General features: G+C 50.3%; 1 pseudogene; it reads left to right on the forward strand.

Annotated features, from left to right (window-relative positions):
- Window positions 1–118: 118 nt before the first annotated feature.
- On the forward strand, window positions 119–5,515 carry LOC103583916 (annotated as a pseudogene).
- The last annotated feature ends 549 nt before the right edge of the window (window positions 5,516–6,064 follow it).

Genomic DNA, 6,064 nt, shown 5'->3' on the forward strand with positions numbered 1-6,064 from the left:
CAGAGTGGGGTCTGGAATGATGAATAGAAACTTTAAAAACATCACAGTATAAGGTGATGGGCATTGGCAGCATCTAAGGCCCCCAGCCAGGCCTGGTGTCAGCCTTGTCTGTCCTCAGGCCCAGAGCAATGAGGAGGGCTTGTGGCTGGTGGATTTCTGTGACATTCACCTCTACCAGGTCAGTTCCTTCTACCCCATTTTGTAGCTTGTCTACTGTATGTTCATTGCCCCCTAGTCCAGGCCCCAGAAATCTACAGTAGGAGACCACACCCCAGCCCAGCACTCTTCCCTTGTCCTCTGCTCTTCCCATCCTCAGAAAATCCATGCTGACCAGGGGGAGGGGTGGTGTCATACAGAGGCCATGGCTCTGACACCAGAATGCTGGGTGATTCAGGGCAGTTCCCTGGCTTTGTCTGGTTGCTAGGGCCTCTTTCTTGTTAATGGTGGAAACTCAAACTCATGTGGTCTAAGCCAAGAAAGAGAATTTGTTGACTGTAAAATCCAGGGGGGAGGGTGGTCTTCAGGCATGGTGGGATCCAGGTCTTCAGACAATTTCATCAAGAATCTGTCTTCTTCTCTTAGTTCTGTTTCCCTCTGGGGGAGCTTCACTCTTATGATGGTAAAGATGAATCCCAGCAGCTCAACCCCCATGGAAAATTTCTTATAGTACCAGGATTCCCTTAAATTTGCCAGGCCTGGGTCACAGGCAAAATTCCTCATGCAGTTACTATGACTCTGATTGCCTAGTCTTGGCAGGCATAGGGCTCCTAAGAGCTGTTGCGTTGGGGGCACAAATCAGTTCAAGGTTTTAGAACTCAGGCCCTGGATTCAAACAGACCTGGGCTTGGATCTCAGGCATGTGACTTACTATCTGGTAGACTATGGGCAATTGATTTCATTGGTCAGAGCCTCAGTCTGGAAAATGGAGTGGAAAAGAACCCAGGTGAACATGGTGTTGGGATCCAAATGGGGAAATAACATTTCCGTCCTTGTAAGTAAGGGACCTAGATAGTTGTGTATCAAGGATGTGGGAGGGAGCCCGGGGGCAGGCTCAGCACGGAGAGGATGAAGGGTTGCCTGGAATTCCCAGGGCCCGGGTCTGGGTCTCTGTTCTTGTCTGAGTTGCTGTTTGAGGTTGTCCTTTTCTCCTGCTGGTCACATCTGGGCCATGTTTGGGCTTGTTCGAGGTCTAGGATTTAGGGTTCCTCTGAGAAATACCTGAGACCTTATTTGAGTGTTGTCAAAGGCAGGTCTTAGTGTACATCTAAGTTATATCAGGGTCCAGCATGGGTCACACCTGGGTCACATCTGGGATATTAATGGGAGCATATTTAAATCCTGTCTGAGGTTCATCTGTAGGGCAGGTGAAGATCGCGTCAGACCATCTTGGGTCCATGTCAGAGCATGACTTTTCATGTTATGGACATGTTAGGGTATGCCATATCTGTTATGGCCATATGAACACATCTCAGGTCCATGTCTAAACAAATTAGAGCAGTTTGGGCTTATGAGGCATCCTTGGTCCATATAGTGGTGTTTTTTAGAGTGTCGGGCTGCTTTGGGGTGTTTCAGAGAGTGTTGGACTATGCAGGAGATGTTTTCAGGTATGCTGGGGTGTGTGGTGCTGAGTTAGAATGTGTCCAAGTATGCTGTGGTATTTCTTTGTTCTTTGTCTTCACCCTATTCCTGCTGCTGCAGTCTGGCGAGGGAACCCCTTGCTTCCCATCTCCCCCCCTTGTTTCCTGTACCTTTGACTCCATTTGTGCTATGCCAGGCAGGGTAAGGAAGGGAGATCCCTGGTTGGAAACCCGCCCTTCATTAGTTAAGTCCCAACATTCTCCCTCTCTATGGTCTCTGATGGTCCATCTCTTATGCCAGCCACCATCGTATACAAGGACAAGGTCTTCTACGGCTTCTTGAAACCCTGGCTGGGTGAGTAACTGCAGGTGAATGGGGTTGGTGTCAACGTTGGGGGACCAGGGGAAGGTGATGCCTTTGCCCACTGCCACGGCTGCCCCACTAGGGGATGGGCTGCTGCTGAGTGCTGGTGACAAGTGGAGCCACCACCGCCGCCTGCTGACACCCGCCTTCCACTTCAACATCCTGAAGCCCTATGTGAAGATTTTCAACCACAGTGTGAACGTCATGCACGTGAGTCGAGTGAACCCAGGGTCCCAGCTGGAGTCTTGGGGGCAAAGGGGCCTCGGACAGATCTAGTCTGGAGTCCTGGATCTGTTGGTTGGTTTTGGGGTTATTGCTCTTCCTCTCTGAGCCTCAGTTTCCTCACTTTGAAGGGTGGTCAAAATGATGTAATGAGTCATGTCCCTGGCACATAGATGCTCAGATGTTAGTTTCCAGTATTCCTCACAGAAGCCTTGTAAGTTGTTGGTAGAGCATGGTGTGGATAACAATAATGCTGAGGGTTCAGGTTCCCAGAAGCCTTGTAAGCTGTTGAGTATGGATCATGATGCACCTTGCATAATAGGTCTCTCTGCATAGAAAACCACTTTAAAAACTCACTGGCTTGAAATAATTAGTGTTTGTTAATGTTCATGAGAAGATGGGTCAGTTGGGTCCTTCTGCTCACTCATGTGTCTGTGGTCATAGGTGGGTTTGGTAGAATGATCTGCTAATCCAGGCTCAGCTCTCTCGTGTTTGGGGCTGGCTGTAGGATGGCCTAGGATGATCTTGGTGGGTCAACTGGACCCCTTCACTTGTCTCTTATTCTCCAGTAGGCTAGCCTAGTCTTGTTCATGTGGTAGAGGCTGGCTGCCAGAGAGTGCACAGAAACATTCAGTAACCCTTGAAGCATAGGTCCAGAACTAGCACACCACAATCCCACCTTCTTCTACTGGTTGAAGCAAGTCCCAAGGCCACTGAGATTCAAGAGGTGGGAAAACAGGCTTCACTCCCAATGGAAGGAGCTTCAAAGTCTCATTGCAAAGGGTGAGGATATAGGGAGGGATGAAGAGTTGGGGACATTTCCACAATCATCTACTACTGTTCTAATAATGAAAATGATAATGATATCCAACACTTGTTGAGAACTTATTGCATACGAGAAGCTATATGACAATTCCATGACACATGTTGTCTAATGTAATTCTCACAACTCTATGAGGTATAAATGATTATGATTGCCACATTACAGATGATGAAACTGAGGGTCAGAGAGGTTGGGAAGCTTTGCCAAGATTACCCAGCTATTAAGTGAGCTAGGAGTGGTGAAGCAAGGGTTATGGCTTATCTTACACCAAAGCAGGTTATCTTACTGTTACTGAAGATTTGACAGGTGAGACCCAGGGGAGGGCAATGAGTTGGCCAAGGGCACACAGAGCAGAGGACGCAGAGCTGGGACTTGAACCCAGGTCTCCTGACTCTCAGCCTTAGGTCTTCGTCTCTTAATAGTAACATTTTCCTCTTCCACCAACCTGATCCTACCTGGGGATGGATGCCTGGGGCAGAAGTCCTGGTGACTGGTTTCCTTGGGAGTCCATCCTGGTGGTTGGGTGGGGAGGGGTTGAGGAGGTCTCAGTCTCAGCTCTGTCCCCTTCTCTGCCAGGCCAAGTGGCAGCGCCTGGTCTCAGAGGGCATCACCCGTCTGGACATGTTTGAGCACATCAGCCTCATGACCCTGGACAGTCTCCAGAAATGTGTCTTCAGCTTCGACAGTAATTGTCAGGAGTGAGTCCTTGCCCAGTGCCTGGGAACTTGGGTCATGGACCCACGGGAGTGGGGGTGGGAGGGAGGACTGAGCAGGGCAACCAGAAGAGCCTTCCTAGAGGATGTGGGTGAGATCTGGGCACTGAAGGACAGGGTAGGGCAGAGAGAAAGAGCAGTTCTTCCAGGAAGGTGGGATTGTTTGAGTAAAGGCAGGAAGGAAGGCTAGGATGAGCAGAGTGTGTGCAACAGGCAGTAGTTGGATCTTAAGAACGCTGAATAGGCTTGACAAGGATGTGAACTTTATCCTGAGGTTCCCAGGGAGCCATGGAAGGTGTTTGAGCAGATGGTTATGGTCAGAGCTTGGATATTTGACTCCATAGAGGACGGACTGTCTTGTAGACTCAGGGTGCAAGGAGACCATGAAGAGGAGGAGGTCTGAGCTTGGTGGAAAAAATTGGGCAAATTTTAGAGAAACCAAGAGCAAGAGGAATGGGCAGGACCAGATGCTGAATAAGAGAGAGAGAGGGGATGACCTTGATGGCCAAGTTTTTCCCTGGAAACCTGGGGCATGAGGAAGCTCACAGAGAGTGGGAGTAAGAGGGGGAAGTGTGGTTGGAGGGCACCCTTTTCTGGGTGGAATGTGGTCCTGGGATTCTGGCTGGGAGGTGCTCCCAGGGTTTCATGCGTGTTAAGAAGCTGCGTCCTCTCCCTGGGCTGGTTCTGCAGGAGTCCCAGTGAATATATTGCCGCCATCTTGGATCTCTGGGATTCTGGCTGGGAGGTGCTCCCAGGGTTTCATGCGTGTTAAGAAGCTACGTCCTCTCCCTGGGCTGGTTCTGCAGGAGTCCCAGTGAATATATTGCCGCCATCTTGGATCTCAGCGCCCTCATAGTGAAACGGCACCAGCAGATCTTCCTGCACACGGACTTCCTGTACCACCTCACTCCTGATGGCCGTCGCTTCCGCAGGGCCTGTGACCACGTGCACAACTTCACGGACACCATCGTTCGTGAAAGACGCCGCACCCTCATGAGCCAGGGTATTGATGACTTCCTCAGGGCCAAGGCCAAGTCCAAGACTTTGGACTTCATTGATGTGCTCCTGCTGACCAAGGTGAGCTTCTTGGGGGTGTAAATTCAAGAGGTAGAATGGACCTCGATGCCAATTGTCAGATGGAAGAACTTGGACTTGATCCAGAGGGCACTGTGGAGCCATGGAAGGTGCTTGAGGAAGGAAGGGACAAGTCAGAGATAAGTTTCAGAGGTGACTTCATAGAAATCTGCCTGAGAGGAGCAAATCTCCTTAAAAGGAGATAGGAGACCATGGAGGAAGCCTGTGAGGAAGTCTCTGGAGACAACAGGGGAGCGATCCTTGGTTGGAAGATGGGTCTCCAGGGACTATATTTAATTCGACTTCAGTGCCCTCAGAGCTGGTGTAATTATGGAGGTCTTGCCTTGTCTCCAGGATGAAGATGGGAAGGAGTTGTCAGATGAGGACATACGAGCAGAGGCTGATACCTTCATGTTTGGGGGTGAGAGTCCTACTGTGGGATTACAGTGGGGACAGGGGTCTCTCCATCCCAGGAATGTGGCTGGTGGGCCCTGGATCACTCCATTCTGCCCATATCCCGCCCCCCGCCCCGCACCATCTAGGGGCGCTGTCCCCCTCTCTGGTGCTGAAACAGCTTAGAGACCTAAATCTGCCTGGCTGACCTTCAGGTCATGACACCACGGCCAGTGGACTGTCTTGGATCCTGTACAACCTTGCAAGGCACCCAGAATACCAGGAGCGCTGCCGGCAGGAGGTGCGAGAGCTCCTGAGGGACCGCGAGCCTAAAGAGATCGAGTGGTGAGTTAGGTCCTCATGGCCTGTTCCTGAGCCTCTCTCATTGTCCCTGCTCCCCAGGTGCGGAGGAGGGAAGATGTTGTTATGGATTATGCCCATATGGCTTAGTGGGAATATCATCAGAGCCCAGAAGCAGGGCCTGGTAACCAGCCGGCTAACAAGGGAAAGGTCATAGGCTTCTGGGGCAGAAATATCTCGGAGTCCATATTTATTGCCCCGCTAACTTGCTATGTGACATTAGTGAAAGTAATTCTCTTTTTTTGAACCACTTTTCTCTTTTATAGAAGGGGGGTGGGTGGGAATCTGTATTCCACAGGGCTGCTTGGAGAATTAGCGGCAATGTGTGTAGAGCAGATGCCACCCAGCACATACTCAGTAAGCAATCTTCTCTCCCATTCCTTTGCTTTCCTGCCTAAAGGTGCATTTTCCAGCCAAGATCTTCAACTGCCATAGTGTTTTGCTCTTCTCTTTAATTCCCACTTTATCCCAAGGATGCACAAAGATCTTAGTGGGTAGAAGTGACCCATCTCTTCATTCACTAAGAACTTCCACACTG

Source organism: Galeopterus variegatus, unplaced genomic scaffold (assembly GCF_000696425.1).
Source record: "Galeopterus variegatus unplaced genomic scaffold, G_variegatus-3.0.2 Scaffold30323, whole genome shotgun sequence".
In the NCBI taxonomy this organism is placed as follows: Eukaryota; Metazoa; Chordata; class Mammalia; order Dermoptera; family Cynocephalidae; genus Galeopterus; species Galeopterus variegatus.